The 21,941-nt window shown below is 51.6% G+C and overlaps 1 protein-coding gene and 1 long non-coding RNA gene across 6 annotated transcripts in view; one reads left to right on the top strand and one right to left on the bottom strand.

Annotated features, from left to right (window-relative positions):
- The window catches only part of LOC119967096 (probable L-cysteine desulfhydrase, chloroplastic), a 244,358-nt gene that overhangs the window by 147,387 nt on the left and 75,030 nt on the right, over positions 1-21,941 (bottom strand). The window lies entirely within an intron of this gene.
- On the top strand, positions 10,333-21,456 carry LOC119967098. The gene is made up of 3 exons (XR_005460917.1): positions 10,333-11,070; positions 13,245-13,401; positions 20,868-21,456. It is a non-coding gene; the product is annotated as an uncharacterized LOC119967098 (long non-coding RNA).

Genomic DNA, 21,941 nt, shown 5'->3' on the forward strand with positions numbered 1-21,941 from the left:
ACATTGAGGATGTCACCCTTCCGGAGTAGTCTCTGCAATCGAAGATTCCCTGCTACGTAGATGGTCCACTTTCTTTTTTGCGTTCCTTTCCGGGTCTTGACGTATGACACAAGGTCAGTCTTCTTAACCACCACCCCGGGATTTAAGGATTCCCATCTCTGAAATTGCGGATATGGACAGTATCTCCTGACCTAAAAGTCCTCTTGTGTCATCGGATGTCAGAATTTTGTTTCCAAGCTTCCTGTTTTGACTCCACTTTCCCACTTAAGTTAGGAAACAGTAGACTGAATCTGGTCCGGAGGCGCCTGCTCACCAGACATTCCACTGGTGCAAACTTCACCATCACATGTGTTGAGATCCTGTAGTTGAAACAAACTGAGTCAGTTTGATGTTGAGATAGTCGCTGGACTGGTCTGTTTCTTCATACCATTTGGACAGCTCGGCCAAGACATTAGAAAGCAGGTGGTAGAGCACGTCCAAATGTGCTTCATCCCATTAAACTTTGAGAATGCCTGGAATTCTCCGCTGGTGAAGGGGTTCCTGTTGTTGCACATGAGGGGCGCGATTCTCCGATGTCGCGCCACATCGGGAAAGCCGTCATGAACTCGGTCGAGTTCAACGACGGCGATCGATTCTGGCCCCGGGAATGGGCTAGCATCGGGGCCGCGAGGAACACGAGGGGGGTGTGTCATCGAAAGCACGTCGTCAGCGCACGACGCCCGAATGACGCCGCTCCGCGTCGTAAAAAGGCGCGATCCACAAACGGGAAGGAGGGAGGGAAATGTCAGAGCCACGGAGGGCCGCCCCGAGGTTCCGTGATACGGACCTGGAGACCCTCCTCGATGAGGTGGAGCAGTGCAGGGGCATCCTCTGCCCAAGACGAGGGCATCGCCATCCTTCCAGCACCATGCGACGGGCCTGGCGTGAAGTGGGCACGGCAGTCAGTGCTGTGGGGCAGACCCCTCGGCCCGGGGAGAAGCTCCACGACCTCACCAGGGCTGCCAGGGTAAGTGCCACAAGGGCCCCCCCGGGTCACAACCACCCCCCCCCCCCCCCCATCACCGCCCCCCCCCCTTTTACGGGCACGAGGGGGAGGGGGGGGCTAGAGTGAGTGGAGGGTGATTAACAAAGTTGTCACAAACCCACATGAGCGCTGCAACCCCCTGGAGAGATGCCATGGTGTGGCTGCAACTTTCCCCCCACCCTGTGCCAATATCTGAACGCCCTGATGATACCTGCCGAATTGTGATGCTCTATCTATGCCCCCCCCCCAAACAAGACAAGACTGCTCACAACAGCCGGGAGCGCAACAGAACTGGAGGGGGTTCACACGTTATGCACCCCCTGACAGTGTTCGAGCAGAGGGCACTGACCTTGCTGGGGGATCTGCCACCCGGGAGGTCGCGCAATGCGAGGTTGGAGGTGCAGAACCAAGTGCCAAGTGAGACAACCCTGCATGACAACCCCCCCCCCCCCCCCCCCCCCCCCCCCCCCCCCCCAGCCCATCCTCTCTCCCCTCACACTCTGCCGACTGGACCCCCCATCCTCCGTCCCCTCACACTCTACCCACTGGACCCCCTATCCTCTGTCCCCTCACACTCTACCCACTGGACACCCCAACTTCTGTCCCCTCACACTCTGCCCACTGGACCACCCTACGCCCGGCCGAGCGTGTCTAACTAACCCCGTATCATTCTGTTCCCCAGGGCCAGCTGACGAACGTCCAGGGCTGTCTGGTGCCACACACAGGCGACCATCTGCGACGACCACCGCACCCAGGGTCGCACGCCAGAGGGTGGCAGGAGGTCAGCCAGGAGTGCCATCCTCCAAATCCGGGACTCTCTAGCGGGACGTACAGAGGACGGACAGTGACGACTTTCATGGCTGTGCGTTGCCCGAAGGTCGGGCCGTGAGACAGGACAGGACGGGGTCAGTGGACCCAGACGCACAGAGGACGGCGACATAGTCAACGGACTCACCTGACGCTGAACAGTACCTGGGCCGCGTGCGCCCTGCGCTGGGACATGACTGGGACCAGGACACCCCTGAATTTCTGACGGACAAGGACCTAGAGTTTGCGGCACTGCTGTCTGCCACACCATCCACCATCCCAGAGACACTCACCTCGGTTGGGCAATTAAGTGATGAGGCTCCTGGGTCACGGTCTGGTGTGCACCACACAGCTGAGCCGGTACAGCAGGTGGAGGTCGGAGCAGCCGAGGGGCTGGACGGTCGGAGGGCAGCCCAGGCCCAGCATCCAGCTGGCGGCCAGACGTTTCCCGGGTTCCTGGATTTACTCGACCCACCCGCACAGCCGATGCATTTTGAAACCCAGGGACACAATGACGGGATGAGGGCCATCTTCCAGCAGCTGCAGACGCAGTTAGAGGAGTCAAACCGCGTCCAGGAGCAGGGAGTGGTACCGCTCATGGCAGCCACCCAGGCCGACATCGCACGGGTGGCGTCCGCGGTCGAGGCAATGGGTGAAGCGGTATCGGCCATGGGTCAGGTTCTGCAAGGCGTTGGGCTTCATGTGCACGTGTCATCCATCGCCCAGGAGAGGGCTGCCCTCTCACAGGCAGCAATGCGCCAGAGCCAACATGACATTGCCGGCGCGCTACGGGCCCTGGCCGAGTCTCACCAGGTCATGGCCCAGTCCCAGCACGCCATGGCACAGTCCCAGAAGTCAGTCACGGAGAGCATCGACCGCCTGACGCACGTGCTGGATGGCGTCGCGCACTCACAGGTTGAGGTCGCACAGTCCCTGCCGGGAATGTCTAACTCCCTGGACTCCGTCTCTGCGAACGTTCGGACCCTGGTCGATACCATTGCAGGCCTCCAGGACTGGCAGCGCCAGGTGTCGGTGGGGCGACGGGGCACCTCCCCGCTCGCACCTCCGTCCCACAGTGAGGCCCGGGGGGCACCCGGCTCCCCGAGGGAGGAGGTTCTGGGACCCATCCCATTAACTCCATCACGGGACATCTCTGAACGCTCGGCCTCTCCTCGTCCCATCCCTGGTGCATCGGGTGGGCAGCGGGCAGAGCAGGGTGGCACCATGTCATCCGAAACACCCGCAGAGCAGCCTGGCCCATCAAGGCCGGGTCGCCCCAGGAAACGAGTGCCGACGAGGAGACATGTCGTGGGGTGTGATTCTCAGCAGTCCGCCTCCACTCCTGCTGTACCATCTAGGGATTCACTTAGACGTAGTGGTAGGGCCCGTAAGGCAGTGAAGAGGGACACAGAGTAAGTTGGCACGAGTGAAGGGCACAGTTTAGTTGTAGGGGCTAGGGCATCTGTACATAATATTCACCATTAAACTCACTATTGCACCTAACTTGTAAGACTGTTTGATTTTTCCGTTGCCACGGGGATCGTGATGGTGACCGATGTCGCTGGGGTTGACGAGCGGTGAAACTTCGGTGCCGGGTGTGCAGTCCCCCCCCAAACAGTCAGACACCGTAGTCATCGGCACTCCAACGCCAGCTACCCCACGCAGGCACGTGATGGAGTGTCCCTGACGAACTCAGCAACCACCGAGATGGATGGTTCAGCTATTGCCATGAGTCAGACTTTGTCTAACGATTCTGAGCTCACATCTCATCGCAGATCGGGCTGTCATCATTCAACATGGCACTGATCACACCCGCTGACACAGCCATCAATGTCGTGCCATACCGTTGTGCCGCAGTGGTAAGGGTGATCTCAAAGTGGAGCAGAGTACACGGAGCGGGGGTGCGGGGGGGTAGTTGTGTGCTGTCCGTCTGCACGACTGGCGATGCAGGTGGTAGTGGTAGTGTTCAGCGATGCCATCGCACGCGATGCGTGAATCTTGCAGCCACCAACGTGTTGCTTGCCTGCTGTCCTCGCCGGTGCCGTCGTGCGGCCTTCTGGACATTACCAGCACCCGGGTTGTGTCTGTGTGCTGCGCCCGACGCACCACCAATCTCCTCAACATCCTCCTCCTCAGCGTTGGCACCACTGTCAGTGGCGTCTCCCTCCATCTCCTCCACCAGGGCATCTCCCCTCTGCATTGCGATGTTGTGCAGTGCACAGCAGACCACAACAATGCGAGCGACCCTCTCAGGCTGGTACTGCAGGGCCCCTCCGGAGCGGTCCATGCACCTGAATCTCATTTTCAGAAGACCAAAGCAGCGCTCCACCATATCCCTGGTTGCTGCATGGGCCTCATTGTGTGTCCGCTTTGGTCCGAGGCCTCCGTATGGGCGTCATCAGCCAAGATCTCAGTGGATAGCCCCTGTCGCCCAGCAACCAGCCCCTCAGCCGGGGGGTCATCCCTCAAACATAGCAGGGATGAACGACTGCGCAAGAATGTACGCGTCATGCACACTCCCTGGGAACCTTGCGCACACGTGCATGATCTTCATGTGGGGGTCGCATACCACCTGGATGTTCATGGAGTATGTCCCCTTCCTGTTAGTGAACACTTCCCTCTTGCCTGCAGGCGGGCGCATGTGGACGTGAACACCATCAATCACTCCCTGGATCATCGGTATCCCAGCCACGTTGGCAAATTCACGGGCTCGTGTTTCTTGATTTGCTCAGTCCTCGGGAAAGGTTATGTAGCGGTCCGCGATGGCGAACAGGGCTTCGGTCACATCCCGGATGCACCTGTGGACCGATGCCTGCGATATCCCGGATAGGTCCCGGAAGGAACCGGTAGCATAAAAGTTAAGTGCCACCGTCACCTTGACGGCAACCGGTATCGCGTGTCTTCCTCCCGTTCCACGTGGGGCAAGGTGCGCCACCGGGTGGCAGATATGTGCGACCGACTCCCTGCTGAACCGGAGTCTCCTCCTGCAGGTGATGCCCGGCAGTGCCTCGAAAGAGATCCGGTCACGGAACACCCTCGGCCTCGATTGTTGCCTCTGGCGTCCTGGCTCCACCATCAATGTCTCCTCCTCCTCCTCCCCCCCATGCTGCTCGACATCAGTGCCCGCATCCTGTGCCGTCCTCAGCGTTTGGGGGTCAATGTTCCCCTTGGCAACCCCCTGGACACACCGGCCATGAGTGCTTGCGGCCTGTACGGCGCGACGGGCCACTCCGCAGCCATTCCCTCTGCTGCTGCAGCTGCCCCTGCATCCACTGTGGGATGTCGCTGTGGACGCTGCTGGATGGCCAACTGCAGTGCAGCGGCCCCAACCACTGCGCTGAACATAGCTGTTCTGTTCGAATACATTATGGTCACCTACAGAAGGGTGGTGGGGGGCAGAGAAACAACATGTTAGACGGAGGTTATTCGCCACCTTGGCAGCTGCCTGCCACGGGATACCCCCCCCCCCCACTACTCCCTCTCCCCTCCACTACTCCCTCCCCCACTACTCGCTCCCTCTCCCCCTCTCCCCCTCCTCCCCCCGGCCGCTGCATTCTCGGGGAAGCCTTCCCCAGTCTGCGGAGACTCCGGGACGGTCCACTCACCTCCTCACTGCTCGTCAGCCAGCACGACTGGCTGGCGACTATAAAAAGGTGTGGATGGCAACGGCGTGAACTGGGGTCACGCCGTCGGGACTTCGGCCCATCCGGGCCGGAGAATAACGGGGGTTCCGGAGAATCGCCACTTTGGGTGCCTCGGGCGATTATCCGGGTTTTGCTGCGCGGAACACGACGGAAGTGATTTGGCCATTTGGGAGAGTCACGGGAGCGCGTCGGACCGGCTTTGCATGAAAAACTGGCGCGGCCCGCTATTCTCCCAAACGGCGTGACATCGGAGAATCGCGACCAAGGACTTCCGGTATCTCATGAGAGTTTCCTATAGTGGCGCTGGAAGTCGTGGAGGAAATCCGATATATGTCCATCCATTTAGGGTGAGCATCGTCCAAGATCAAAAACATTGACCCCATGAATAGCCTGATGTAGTCCGTGTGCACCCTTACTAAGGCCTTCCTGTCCATTCTCAACAGTGGCAAGGTTGACGGTGGGAACTTCAGATTCTCCTGACATGAAGGTTACTATTTCACCAGTGGCTCTGACATCCATCATCATAAAGTGCTTTGAAAGGTTAGTCATGGCACGAATTAACTCCAGCCTCCCAGATTGCCTTGATCCACTACAGTTCGCCTACCGCTGCAACAGGTCCACAGCAGACGCCATCTCCATGGCCCTGCACTCTACCCTGGAACACCTAGATAACAAAGACATCTATGCCAGACTCCTATTTATCGACCTCAGCCTTCAAGACCATCATTCCGATGAAACTCATCTCCAAACTGCGTGGCCTTGGCCTTGGCTCCTACCTTTGCGACTGGAGCCTGAACTTTCTAACCCACAGGCCAGAATCAGTAAGGATAGGCAACAACACCTCCTCCACGATCATCCTCAACACCGGTGCCCCACAAGGCTGTGTCCTCAGCCCCCTACTATACTCCTTATACACCTATGACGGTACAGCCAAATTCCCCTCCAGCTCGATTTTCAAATTTGCTGATGCATCTCCCTACGGTATAGGGCAGTCCTCTCCCATCGGTGGGACGATGGCACTGAGCGACCGCTTACATATGTATTGCAGACCCTGGCAGAGACAGTGAGATGCTATGCAAAAATCGGAAGAGAAGGTCTGGCCATGACATTTGGAGTAAAAAGGTCCATCCGTATGTCTACGGCCAACTTTATGATAATCACACACCATAAACTCCTGATGGGCCTTTTTAAGGAACACAAGGAGATCCCACACATCGTTTCGGCTTGGATTCAGCGCAGGGCAGTGCGACTGGATCCTGAACTTTCGAACCCACAGGCCACAATCAGTAAAGACAGGCAACAACACCTCCTCCACAATCATCCTCAACACCGGTGCCCCACAAGGCTGTGTCCTGCAACCGTAGTGGGTTGGATTTCAAACAATGACGAGACAGAGTACAGGAATGAGATAGAGAATCTGGTGAACTGGTGCGACGACAATCTCTCCCTCAATGTCAACAAAACAAAGTAGATTGTCATCGACTTCAGGAAGCATAGTGGAGAATAACACCCTGTCTACATCAATGGGAAAGAAGTAGAAAGGGTCGAGAGCTTCAAGTTTTTAGGTGTACAGATCACCAACAGCCTGTCTTGGTCCTCCCATGCCGACACTATAGTTAAGAAAGCCCACCAACAACTCTACTTTCTCAGAAGACTAAGGAAATTTGGCATGTCAGCTATGACCCTCACCAACTTCTACAGATGCACCATAAAAAGCATTCTTTCTGGTTGTATCACAGCTTGGTATGGAGCCTGCTTTGCCCAAGACCGCAGGAAACTACAAAAGGTTGTGAATGTAGCCCAGTCCATCACGCAAACCAGCCTCCCATCCATCGCTCTATCTATAATACCCGTTGCCTCAGAAAGGCAGCCAGCATAATTAAGGACCCCACGCATCCAGGACATACTCGCTTCCACCTTCTTCCGTCAGGAAAAAGATACCAAAGTTTGAGGTCATGTACCAACCGACTCAAGATCAGCTTCTTCCCTACTGCCATCAGACTTTTGAATGGACCTACCTTGTATTAAGTTGATCTTTTCTCTACAACTTGCTATAACTGTAACATTATATTCTGCAGTCTCTCCTTCCTTCCCTACGTATGGTATGCATTGTTTGTACAGCAAGCAAGAAACAAGACTTTTCACTGTATATTAATACATGTGACAATAATAAATCACATCAAATCAAATCAGAATCGAGCCCGGGCCTCCAGATATAGTTCCTTGTGAGCATTTTCATTTTAGGAGACTCCTAGGTAACGGTTCGCCATGGCCGGTGCGGAGGGAAAGAGTGCCCCCCCCATGGCACAGGCCCGCCCGCGGATCGGTGGGCCCTGATCATGGGCCAGGCCACCGTGGGGGCACTCCCTGGGGCTAGATCTCCCCCCCCCCCTCCGAGGACTGCACAGGCCGCCCGCAGAGCCAGGTCCCGCCGGTACGGATCTGGTTTGATTTACGCCAGCGGGACGGGCGGCCGCTCGGCCCATCGCGGGGCGGAGAATCGTGGGGGCCACTGTCAGTGGTCACCAACTAGCGCGTCGCGATTCCCGCCCTGCCAAAACCCCGGCTCAGGAGAATTCGGCAGCTGCCGTCAGTGCGGGATTCACGCCGCCCCCCCCCCGGCGATTCTCCGACCCGGCGGAGGGGTCGGTGAATCCCGCCTCAGGTGTGGCCTCACCAATGCCCTATACCATTGTAGTAAAACATCCCTATTCCTACACAAATCCTCTTGCTGTGAAGGCCAACACACCCATTGCCTCCTTTACTGCATGCTGGACCTGTGCGCTTACCTTCAGTGACTGATGAACGATGACACCAAGGTCTCGCTGAGTATCCACCTCTCTCAATTTACAACCGTTCAAATAATAATCTGCCTTCCTATTTTTGCTACCGAAGTGGATAGCCTCACATCTATTCACGTTATACTGCATCTGCCATGTATATGCCGCTCGCTTAGCCTCTCCAAATCCTGCTGAAGCATCTCTGCATCCTTCTCATAGCTCACCCTCCCACACAACTTTGTATCATCTGCAAATTTGGAGAGAATACATTTAGTTCCCTCGTCCAAATCGTTGATATATATATATATATATATATATATATATATATACATATAACGTGCACAGTTGGGGTCCTAGCACAGATCCCTCAGGTACCCCACGAGTCACTGCCTGCCAATCAGAAAAAGACCCACTTAATCCAATTTTTTGTTTCCTATCTCCTAACTAACTTTCTATCCATCTCAAGGCACTACCCGTAATCCCATGCGCTTCAATTTTACATATTAATCTCCTATGTGAGACCTTGACGAAAGCCTTCTGAAAGTCTAAATAAACCACATCCACCGATTCTCCCTGGTCAACTCTACTAGTTATATCTTAAAATAATTTGAGTAGATTTGACAAGCATGATTTTCCTTTCATAAATCCATGCTGACTTTGTCTGATTACACCATTGCTTTCCAAATGCTGTGCTATGAAATCCTTGATAATTGACTCCAGCAACTTCCCCACTATTGACATTATGCTCCTGGTCTATAGTTCCCTTTTATCTCTCTACCTCCCTTTTTGAATAGTGGGGTAACATTTGCTACCCTCTAATCTCATTCCAGAACCCAAAGAATTTTGGAAAATGACCATCAATGGGTCTACTATTTCTCGGGCCACTTCCTTTGTACTTTGGGATGAAAATGATCAGGCCTTGATCCACCTTTAATCCCATTAATTTCTCCAAAACCATTTCTTTACTAATACTAATTTCCTTCAGTTCCTCACTGAAACTTGTGCTTCTCAAAACTTCTGGTACATTATTCATGTCTTCCTTTGTGAAGGAAGGTCATCCAAAACTCTGCTCTGTCTCAAAACTCATTCCCCTATCATCCCTGTGCGCCTTGGCTTCCGATCGAGTAATGTCTTGATTTTGAAATTCTCATCCCTGTTTCAAATCCTTACACAACCTCAACTCTTTGTGCATCTCCTCCAACTTCACAGCCCTCTGAGATACCTGCGCCCCTCAAATTCTGGCCTTTTGTATGTTCCCAATTTTAATTGCTCCATCATTAGTGGCCATGCCTTCAGTTGTCTCAAACTTTAGGATACGCTCCTCTACCTCTTTATCTTGCCTTCCTCCTTTACAACACTACTTAACATCTCCATCTTCGCTCATGCTTTTGGTTATATGACTGAATGGATTGTAACCTCTGAGCATGTCATATTGTGTGTGTGTGTGGTGGCGAGAGGGAGGACCACAAAGATGCACTGGGAAACCCCTCCAGATATTCACAGGTAAGGTTTTCATGGCAATTGCCTGGAAGCGCAAACATCCCCTGGGCATTTACCCTGCATTGGGAACCATCCAAAAATGTGATTTAATTCACATAATATCAATTAAAACATATTTTAATCTCTGGGTTTCTTTGGCATAGATCCAAATGCACCCCCCAGGACTCCCCCATACCCCTAGCCCCTTATGGGTTTCCCCCAATCCTCCCCCAAGTACCCACTGCCCACAGGAGTCCCTACCCACACAAGGGATTACATCCCACCAACTGGAACTCCACAACCCAAGCGATTCTCCCATCCCCACAGGGCACTTTCAATCCCCCGCCAGGCCTAACTCTGACCACATCTCCTGTTCCCTCAGGCATGACTCTCATTCCCCCTACCATACCGGACTCTCACCCCAACTCCGCGAAACCAAACCCGATCTGACACCCCTACCGAGGCTGACCCAACTCCCTCTCGAGGTCCAATTCCCCCCTCACCTCGATCCCACCCAAGGCCCAAACCCACCTCAATTCCCCCACCCCCACATCCTACCTTCTTACAGTAAGAAGTCTGGCCTGTCAAAGATTTAAAACCTGGCGAGACCTATAACTTAGCTGGCACATGGCAGCTAATGTCACTAAACAAGGGGTCATGGCCTCCTTGCTTCTACTAGAGCTGCACTCAACACTAAGCTCGGGGACATGCTGCGCTACTCATATCTCTCCCAGCCTGAGTTGGAAGGTTAGGTGAGAAAGATTTTGGGTAAGAAACTAGGAGTGAAGTGGCAATCCAACTCTTACTTATACTCGGAGGAAATTCAGGCCCACCAGTATCTCCTGATGTGGCTCAGTGTTACACTTGGAAAGTGCCTTTGAACGTTTCATTGTGTTGTATAAATATAACCTACTTCTGTCAGGAGACAAAAACACCAAGCTAATTGAAGGGAAACGGATCCAATCTACTTAAGTGTTAATGAGGTATAACATACATAAATAAAGGAACTTCTACCTGTTTCAAGATCCCTGCACTGAATAGGTAAGCAGTAAGAGGAGCAGGCTCTGAGTATATCTGACCAGGAGCAGAAAGGAATCATGCACAAATAGAGGAAGATTACACTGCATTGCTCCTGAATTTTTCTTAATAGATGCTGCATTACTCCTGAAAAACACATATAAATTACATCCTATTTTGCTTCCTTTGAGTGTCGCAGCTGCAGAACCGTAAATTTCTATTAACAATTTCATGTTTCTTTACCTTTAAGGATGATTTTGTTAGAAATAACCTGAGCACAATCCATCTTGGTGCAGCAAGTGACAGTTCAAGAAAACTAGTGAGTTCATCCATTATCTATGAATCCTGAGGGCAGTTACAGACGGCAAAAATGTATTGCTATTTCTGACTTGCCAGCATCTACGGTGTGATAGATAGACAGCATTTATATGGTTGAGTGCGGTTAATCAACCTGACGAATTATATTAATCATAAGGACTTCTATTCCTTCAATATTGAAGGAAGGAGCAGTGCTCCGAAAGCGAGTGTTTGAAACAAACCTGTTGGACTTTAACCTGGTGTTGTAAGACTTCTTACTGTGCTCACCCCAGTCGAACGCCGGCATCTCCACATTCAATATTGGAGGGAGGAGTCACACCCAAGGGAATGAGGTGCAAGAGGGGTGAAGGATGTAATTTCGGACTTTGTATTGAGAGCATTCTGTTTAACCAGGATATTTTAACATAAATTATCTGAAGGGAGGGCTCAAAATCTTAGAAAGCCCTGGAACAAGATTGTGCTTGGGCTCTGTGACACTGAATGTACCTTGTAGATTTGATTGTTGCTGACTCCGTACACTGTAGTTCTGCTGATGCATCCTGCCACTTAAATCCTTGAGGCCAGATTGGATGTCTTTGTTCAACAATGCAAAACCATCTCCTATTTCTGCAAACTTTCCACTTTATAGTTAATTGGAGAAATAAATTCAAGGCTAGTGACTGTCAATCTAATAATAATCTTTATTAGTGTCACAAGTAGACTTGCATTAACACTGCAATGAAGTTACTGTGAAAAACCCCAAGTCGCCACACTCCGGTGCCTGTTGGGGTACACAAAGAGAGAATTCAGAATGTTCAAATTACCTAACCTGCAAGTCTTTTGGGACTTGTGGGAGGAAACCTACGCAGACACAGGGAGAACGTGCAGACTCCGCACCAACAGCAACCCAAGCCGGAAATTGAACCCGGGAAGCAACAGTGTTAACCACTATGCTACCATTCCGAATACTGTTCTTATTTTGCTGTATTCGTTAGTTACACTCCATTGCAGAAATTGTATTCACTGTTCCTCATTAACAGTCCACTGATCCTGAATTTTCAGGATGGCCCTGTTGACTCCAGCAGGCCCAATGCTATATAAAACTCCAACAAGTGTTGATTGGCATAAGGCTGAACTTCCACTCTCACTCACCCCAATCTGATTGCTGAGCAGCTCTCCAGTCCCTCCAGGTAGAGCTGCCCTGGCCAGAGGAGACACTGCACTGAGCTGCCTGGAACTCAGTGCCAGGAACTGGAGGTGAGGTAAATGGCAGGGGTCCCAGGGCGGGGAGGATACGGAATGGATGGTTGGGGGGGGGCAATGAGGGTCTCGGGGGATAAGCCAGGATCTGGGTGTCACTGGACATTAAGGGAAGAGCGCCTCTAGTCAGAAGGGGGCTTCTGATGGAGGGCACACCCCCCCCCCCAACTTCCTGCCTGAGATTCAACTCTGCTCAATTATGGTTCTCCCTCCCCACCCACCCTCAGACTGAGCTGTCATATGCCCACCAAAATTGAGGCTGGGCGGGAGAATGGCCTTAATTTTGAGCCACATTACCATGAGTGAGAAACATGTTGGGCGGAATTCTCCGCAGCCCAACGGCGAAACCGGGATTAGCGATTGGGCGGAAAATGGCTTCCGACACTGGCTTGCGATGCTCCGCCTCCAAATCGGCATCATCGGGACGCACGCCGCACGCAGTCGCAACGTCAATGGCGCGACATCAGCTGGCCTACCCGCAGTGCTCCATGTCCGATGGACCGAGTTCACAAAGGCACGGGCCATGTGTGGTCCCAGCAGTCATGAGCCTGGCATGCCGGCTGAGAACAATGTCCAGCACCGCCACATTCGGCCGGAGGTAGGGGTCTTCTGCTAGGGATAGGGGGAGCGATAGTGGGTGGCTATGAAGTAGGCTGCGGGGTTGGGTAAGCAGTCCACCGCGGCCAGCGTCATGTTTTCCGGCACAACCGGTGAGGGTGTAGGCGTATGCAGTTCGTCAGCCCTGTGCATGTGCGGCCCGGGACCTGGCGATTCTCCACTTCATCCGCGGATGTTTCACGCGGCGCCAGTGCTAACCCCTCACCGGGACCAGAATCGGTGAGGGGTTCATGCCGATTTTCCCGTCGCGAAACACCACGTGTCCTCCGTTGGCAGGAAAGGAGAATCCAGCACGTTATTTTTTCCATTAATTTACAGGCATCGCCAGGGAGGTTAACATTTATTGCCCATCCCTCATTGCCCTTGAGTAAGTGGTAGTGATCTACCTTCTTGAACCACTGCAATCGGAGTGATGTAAGCACACCCAAAGTGCTTTCGGGAGGAGTGCCAAAATTTTGACCCAGCAACAGTGAAGGTATGTTTTCAAGTCAGGATGGTGTGTGGTTTGGAGGGGCGCTTCCATGTGGTGGTGTTCCCATGTATCTTCTGCCCCGCATCGCTTCTCGGCCTTTTGGTTAAAATGATCTTAGCCAAAAATGCCTGGATGTGGTAGGGACCATGAATTGGATTCAATCTGAATTGGTTTTTGGAGCAGGCAAGGAGCTGGATTAGGGGTTTGCCCCTGTCCACACTCTGAGCTCTGGCTTTGTAACTCTGATAAAGTAACACAAAAATTTTTTTTTAAAAAATCTGTCTTCTGCTTGTTTGGTTTTAGATGGTGACGGTCTTGGGTTTGGAAGAAGCCTTTGCGAGTTCCAAGTGCATCTTGTAGATGATACACACTGTGCCACTGTACGACGGTGGTGGAGGGAGTGAACGTTTGTGGATTATGTACCAATTGAGCGGGTGCCAGGGTCCCAGGTTCGATTCCCCGCTGGGTCACTGTCTGTGCGGAGCCTGCACGTTCTCTACCCAGTGTCTGCAGGGGGTTTCCTCCGGGCATTCAGGTTTCCTCCCACAGTCGAAGACGTGCAGGTTAGGTGGATTGGCCATGATAAATTGCCCTTAGTGACCAAAATCGGGGATAGGGGGGAAGTGATAGCTTAAGTGGGTCGGTGCAGACTCGATGGGCTGAATGGCCTCCTTCTGCACTGTATGTTCTATGTCCTATGTAAGAATCATAGAATAGAATAGAAAATATGAAATTGGAGAGGGTGAAATTCGCCCTAAGGGGATCAGTGCAGGGGTTTTCCAGGAGGTGCCAACCATTCCTAGACTTTCTGGCAGAACGGTAAAAAAAAAGGGTCAGCAGCAGCAGCAACCCGGGGTGGGGGGGGGTCATCTCTTTGTTTTGGGTTGAAGGGACGGGTATATTGGTTCTTTGCTAAGGACGGGCGTTAATTTATTTTTCTCTTTTGTATACACGGGGCGGGGCGGGGGGGGGGGGGGGGGGGGGGGGGGGGTTCTGTTCTTAGTATTTTCTGTTATCAATATTTTGTGAAAATGTGAATATAAATTATTTTTTAAAAAAAGAATAGAATAGAATAGAATCACTACAATGCAGAACGAGATCATTCGGCCTATCAGGTTTGCACAACCCTCCTAAAGAGCACCCTACCTAGGCCCATTCCTTCGCCCTATTGCCATAAGTCCACCTAACCTGCACATTTTGGGAAACTAAGAGGCAATTTAGTGTGGCCAATCCAGCTAACCCTGCACATCTTTGGACTGTGGGAGGAAACCGGAGCACCCGGAGGAAACCCACGCAGACACGGGGAGAACGTGCAAACTCCACACAGACCGTCACCCAGGCCAGAACTGATCCCAGGTCCCTGGTGCTGTGAAGCAGCAGTGCTAACCACTGTGCCACTGTGCCTTCCTCTTTATTTCCTTTATTCTCATTTCTTTTCCTTTATTATTTTTTGTCTGTGGACCCATAATTGGAATATGTCTTTCAGCAGAAGTACTTGCCAGGACAGTGTATTCTGGACAGGAGAAACCAGACTCTTTGGTGCCGAGTGAATCGTAGGAATTGATTTTGGAGGATGTTGGTTCGATTGGCTAACTGGCAACCAGTGGCAACCTGGAAAGAAGAGGATCTCTCCCTCTGCTGCTGGTTGCCTGCTGTCTCTGTGAGTCTGCAGTGAAGATCATTACAAGCTGAAGGAAAAAAAAGTATCCAACTAAAGGCCTAACCTTGAGAAAGAAACTAACTGGAAGACATCCATCTGAATCAAGAATCCTTTACCCTTTTACTTTACTAATATTTCCTTTACCTCTCAATCACCCTTTCCCACTCTGTGTTGTTTGTTTGTGTGTGTATGTGTAGAGAGAAGGGGTAGCTAGAAGGGGAGTTTGGAAAAGGGCTTTAGATAGTCAGTACATTTTCTGTGAATATGGGATTTCCGATGTGAGGGACGATACGCATGAGGTGACTCCCACTGGAAACAGGACTTTTAAAACTTTGTCCCAGTGCCACAGATCTTGTACTTCCCAGAAAAAGACTGGAAATTTACTGGGCAGAATTTCCTCATCCCTGCGATGCCCAGGGGAAACGAAGCCGGAAAAGAATCGATCCAAATTTCGACGGCAGACTCTGAAGCCTCCCACAGATCAACTGGAGGTAAGATGGCGACGACAACTTCTTCTCCAGCCACTCTACTAATGGCCGAAGGACTCAGCAAAGTTTGCCGGGCTTCCGGTGGCAGCCATGGAGGAGTAGATCACACATTTGATAGCTCCCGCCTGTGACGGACTTTTGGATCTTTCTCCCCCGGTTTTTTCCGGATTTTATGGGATAAATCGGTGAAGAATGAGACACTAAGGAGAAATCCCCCTCCGGTATATGGAGAATTGGACCAGAAATGGCCGTGTGAGAAGACAAAGTCCTATAAGGAAGACGCGAGCAGAGCTGGTAACGTGAGAAGCATGGCGGAGAGCAAGGGCCGGGGGGAGATGGCACAGTGGTCGACGGAATAGCTGGTGTTGACGGAATAGCTGGTGAAGTTTTTCGAAGATTGCTTCGCCAAACTGAAGAAGGAAACGCTGGACACGATTAAGACTTCGATTAATCAAGTTATGCAGAATGAAGAGACGCATGAGAGAGTGATCCAGGAGGTGGAGAAAAAGGTGTCCAAGCACAAGGAGTACATAACCGTGCTGGAGACCAAGGTGAAGATGATGAACGACCGCCAGAAAAGAATGCAGGAGAAGCTGTAGGATCTGGAGAACAGGTCCAGGAGGCAGAATCTTAGAATTGTCGGCCTCCCTGAAGGCAGTAAGGGATGGGATGTGAGGACTTATGTGACGCACATGCTGGAGAAGTTGATGGGGGCTGCGGCATTCCCTCGGCCCCTGGAAGTGGATAGAGCGTACAGAGCCCTCGCGAAAAAGCCCCGAGCGAACGGGCCGCCGAGGGCCATGGTGGTACGCTTTCACCATTTTCTGAACAAGAAATGGAATAGCAAATGTGAGAACTGTGAGCTGCGCATTTATCAGGACCTGGGTACAGATCTGGCCAAGAGGCGAGCTGGGTTTAATCGGGCAAAAACGGCCCTCTTTAAGAAGAGGCTGAAGTTTGGGATGCTGTACCCAGCCCGTCTGTGGGGCACACATGAGGAACGGGACATATACTTTGAAACCCCAGACGAAGTATGGACTTGTATTAAAGAAAAGAGGCTGGAGGCGAATTAAAAGACACTGAAGCCTTGGAGAAGTACTGTGGTGGCGATTTGTTGTTCTGGGTTGTATAAACATAAGTAGTGCTATGTGTAATAAGGGGCTGTTTGGATGGCTAAAGGTAACTTTGTCTTGCAGGGAGCTTGTTAGAGGTGGGGTGGACTTTGGGGTTGGTTCTGCTTTCTGGGTGATTATTTTTCAAAGTGGCTATTTCTTCACTGTTTTTTCTGCTGTTTGTTTACTGGGAAATGTGATGCTTTTAAAATGTTTGTCCATGCGGGGGGAGAGGGGAGAGAACAATGGGGAGACAGACTGCTTGGTGCCAGGGGCTGGGTCAGCTGACTCTCGGAAGCGCAGTGGGGGGTGAGCAGGTGTTAAGCTGGAGCTTGAATTGGGGATTGGGTTTCTAGTATTGTTGCTAGGGGGAAGGGAGAAGGGAGGGGAGCTGCTTTGCTGACAGGGGAGGAACAGTTACTAGGGGACAAAATCGGAGGTCGGGAACGGCGACTGCCCGAGCGGGGGCTCGAGGAGGCGGAAGGCGCAAGCTAGAGGCTGGCCTAAAAAGGGTGATGGCTCGTTGGTCAGCCAAATATTCCACTCAGGGTTGGACTCAAAGACCAGGGGATAGCGAGCTTGATCAACAAACAAGTGGCATTCGAGGCAGGGAGAATCGTGTTAGACAAGTGGGGTAGGTACATAATGGTGAGTGGTACTCGTGAACATATATGCTCCGAATTGAGACAATGTGGAATTTATGAGGCGGGTGTTAGGTAAGATCCCAGACTTGGAGTCACACAACCTGATCAAGGGAGAAGACTTTAACACAGTCATTGATCCGGAATTGGACCAGTCAAAATCCAGGTCAGGCTACAGCAAAGGAATTGAATGGGTTTCTGGAACAGACGGGGTGGAGTAGACCCATGGAGGTTTGCACAGTGAGGGGCGAAGGAGTTTTCCTTTTTCTCACATGTCCACAAGACATACTCTCGCATCAACGTTTTTGTTCTGAGCGGGGCGCTAATAGCGGAGGTGCTGGATACTGAATACTCGGCAATCGCAGTGTCGGATCATGCCCAGCATGGATCTATGGGGTAGTGTGGAGAGAGGGCAACGCCTGCTGTGGAGACTGGATGTGCGGTTGCTGGCGGACAAAGCGATCTGTGGCCGAGTTAACTACCTGGAAACAAATGATATGGGGGAGGTCTCCGCAGCGACGGTTTCGGAAGCTCTGAAGGCAGTGGTCAGAGGGGAATTAATCTCGATGCAGGCCCACAGAGAAAACGCGGAACGGGCTGAGAGGGATAGATTGGTGGAGGAGATACTCCAGCAGGAAAGAAGATACTCGGAGGCCCCTGACGCAGGGCTACTGAGGAAGCGGCGGAGGTTACAGGCAGAGTTTGGGCTGTTGATCACAGGGAAAGTGGTGGAACAGTTGAAGAAGGCAAGAGGGGCGATTTATGAGTATGGGAAAAAGGCAAGCAGAATGTTGGCGCACCAGCTCAGGAAAAGGGAGGCAGCCAGGGAGATAGGTAAAGTAAAGAGTAGAGGCAGGAATACTGTCCTGGACCCAGCGGGGTTAAACGAGGTGTTTAAGGACTTCTATAGTAAATTATACGAGTCGGAACCCCCGGCTGGGGTGGAGGGAATGAGGCAGTTTTTGGATCAGTTGAGGTTCCCGAGGGTAGATGAGGATCTGGTGGAAGGGCTGGGAGCCCCATTTGCGATTGAGGAAATAATCAAGGGGCTGGAAGGCATGCAGTCGGGCAAGGCCCTGGGGTCTGACGGCTACCCGGTGGAATTCTATAAGACGTTCTCAGAGATATTGAGCCCACTGCTGGTGAGGACATTTAATGAAACAAGAGAGAAGAAAGTTCTCCCCCCAACAATATCGCAGGCCTCTATTTCATTGATCCTGAAATGAGAGAAGGATACGGAGCAATGCGGGTCATACAGGCCAATTTCTCTACTGAATGTGGACGCCAAACTGCTGGCTAAAATATTGGCAACAAGGATAGAGAACTGTGTCCCGGGGTGATAGGGGAAGACCAGATGGGATTTGTCAAGGGCAGGCAACTCAAGGCCAACGTTTGAAGGCTTTTAATGTTATTATGATGCCGAAGGAAAGAAGGTGGAAGTGGTGGTAGCGATGGATGCAGAGAAGGCTTTTGATCGGGTGGAGTGGAATTACCTATGGGAGGCGCTGGGAAGGTTTGGGTTTGGTGAGGGTTTTATTGACTGGGTGAGGTTGCTCTATCAGGCACCAGTAGCGAGTGTGCGTACGAACCAGCTGAGGTCGGGATACTTTAAACTACACTGAGGGACGAGGCAAGGGTGCCCCCTCTCCCCGTTACTGTTTGCTCTGGCCATAGAGCCATTGGCCATGGTGTTAAGAGCCTCTAGGAACTGGAAAGGGTTGGTTCGGGGGGGGTGGGGGGGGGGGGTTGGGGTTGGAGCACAGGGTCTTGCTTTACACAGATGATCTGCTCTTGTATATTTCTGACCCGTTGGAGGGGATGGGGAAGTAATGCGAATCCTGGGGGAATTTGGCAATTTTTCAGGGTATAAATTGAAAATGGCGATCCAGGCAAGAGGACAGGAGAAGAGACTGGGAGAGCTGCTGCTTAGAATGGTAGGGAAGAGCTTTCGATATCTGGGAATCCAGGTGGCCCGGGAATGGGAGGCACTGCAAAAGTTAAACCTATCCCGTTTAGTAAAACAAATGGAAGGGGACTTTAACAGGTGGGACATGCTCTCACTATCACTGACGGGGAGGGTACAGACCGTCAAAATGACAGTCCTCCCCAGATTTCTGTTTGTCTTTCAGTGCCTCCCCATCTTCATCCCAAAGGCCTTTTTCAAGCAGGTGAATAAGGTTCTTTTGGGCTTTGTGTGGGCGGATAAAACCCCGCGAGTGAAGAACGTTTTGCTGGAGCGCAGTCAGGGGGAGGATGGGTTGGTGCTGCCGAACATCTGCAATTACTACTGAGCAGCTAATATAGCCATGATTAGGAAGTGGATAGTGGGGGAGGGGTCGGCATGGGAGCGGATGGAGGTGGCATTATGCAAAGACTCCAGTTTGGGAGCACTGATAACGGCACGTCTTCCATTCTCGTCGGACCGATACTCCACAAGTCCGGTGGTGGTGGTAGCTCTGAGACTCTGGGGGCAATGGAGGAGATATAAGAGAGTGGAGGGAGCATCGATTTGGACCCCGATTTATAATAACCACAGGTTTGTACCGGGTAGGCTAGATGGTGGGTTCTGGAGTTGGCAAAGGGCAGGAATTAGAAGGATGGGGGATCTGTTTATAGATGGGAGCTTCCCCAGCTTGAAAGCCTTGGAGGATAAATTTGAATTGCCAGCAGGGAATGGGTTTAGGTATTTGCAGGTGCGAGACTTCCTGAGAAAACAGGCGCTGGCCTTTTTGCTGCTGCCGCCATGGGGGTACAGGACAAGTAGTCTCCAGTACCTGGGTGGGAGAGGGGAATGTTTCAGATATTTACCAGGAGCTTTTGGAGGCGGAGGAAACTCAGGTGGAGGAGCTTAAGGGCAAGTGGGAGGACGAGTTAGGAGGAGAAATAGAGGCGGGTCTATGGGCAGATGCCCTAAGCAGGGTTAATCCTCATCATGCACCAGGCTTAGCCTGATACAATTTAAGGTAGTCCACCGGGCACACATGACAGTGGCTCGGATGAGTAAGTTCTTCTGGGTTGAGGATAGGTGCGCGGGAAGCCCCGCAAATCATGTCCACATGTTTTGGGCATGACCGAAGCTTAGAGGGTTTTGGGTTTTGCTAAGGCAATGTCCACGGTACTAAAAACACGGGTGGTGCCGAGTCCGGAGATAGCGATCTTTGGAGTGTCGGAAGAGCCAGGGGGCGAAAGAGGCTGACGTCTTGGCCGTTGCCTCCCTGGTAGCCTGGTGACGGATCTTGTTAATGTGGCGGGACTCAAAGTCCCCGAGTGTAGAGACCTGGGTTAGTGACATGGCTGGGTTTCTCATTCTCGAGAAAATAAAGTTCGCCGTAAGAGGGTCAATGGTAGGGTTCACACGGAGGTGGCAGCCGTTCGTCGACTTTCTCGGGAAAAATTAAAATGTCAACAGAAGCAGAATTCCAAGGGCCGGATTGTTGTTTTATGGTTGGGGTGTGTGAAGATTGAGATGTGGGGGGAAATGTTTATTATACCATGTTGATGTAATTGTCAATGTTATTTTTATTAAAAAATTTTATATACCTTAATAAAAATATTTTTTTAAAAAAAGCAAAGTTTTGGCAGTTCAGCTGGAGAAATATCGACAATGTTTGACTTCGGATCTTAAGAGATCAATCGAGGAGACCTTGCCCCCCACATTCGTTCAGATGCATAGAGACTGCATTGTCTGACCATAGCGACAGGATCACCTCCTTGGAGTCAGACCTTGCCGTTATGATCAAGGATAACAGAGCATTAACATTCAAGCTGAACAACCTGGAGAACAGATCCAGAAGGCAAAATTTTCATGTTGTGGAATTACCGGAGGGTATCAAAGGCCCGTTCCACTGAATGGTAGGTAAGAACGTACTTCCATTTTCCTGCCAAGAATTTGACCGAGCCCACCATTCACTTCGACCCTCGCTCCGGAAATCCTCCTCATGCAGTAATCGCAAGGTTTCACAGCTTTAAGGAGACGGTGCTTCGATGGGCAAGAGAGCTCTGGGATTTTATGTGGGAAGGCCCTCTATCAGATTATACCAAGTCATGAGTCAAGACCTAGCCAAGAAAAGGGCTACATTTAACTTTTAACATTTTTTTGGCCCTTAGTGCCCAGGCAGACATGGGCAGAATGTGCAACTCCACATGGACAGTGATCTGGGGCCGGGATCAAACCCGAGTCCTCGGTGCCGTGAGGCAGCAGTGCTAACCACTGCACCACCGTGCCGCCCTATACATTCCTTCTGGAGTTTCTGGAATTCTATTTTTCTTCTTACCGCAAAACAGAAAACTGACCTTTTCACAGAGAGCTTTGTTGGCTTCTCCTCACACAAATTGTGTTCCTTTTCTGCTTTATTTTTATCTGCACCTGTGTGTTGATTGCCTTCTGTTACCAGCTCTCCATTGTGTCATGCAAGACTGGCAACATGGCTTCCATGACTTAATCTCCCTTCTGTTGTCTGTTTCCATGTTAAGGGTCGCCAGGTTGCCAAGAAAATTCCAATTGAACCCTTTACAACTGATGCTCAAACTCTTAAATGTCCTTTTCAAACATTTAATTCCACAAACATTTTAAAGGAATTACAAATGTTTCTTATTATTCCTGCTTCCAGGTCAAAGATTGTCACACCCACACCCGCCATTT

The sequence above is a fragment of the Scyliorhinus canicula genome, chromosome 6 (assembly GCF_902713615.1).
Source record: "Scyliorhinus canicula chromosome 6, sScyCan1.1, whole genome shotgun sequence".
NCBI classification, from domain to species: domain Eukaryota; kingdom Metazoa; phylum Chordata; class Chondrichthyes; order Carcharhiniformes; family Scyliorhinidae; genus Scyliorhinus; species Scyliorhinus canicula.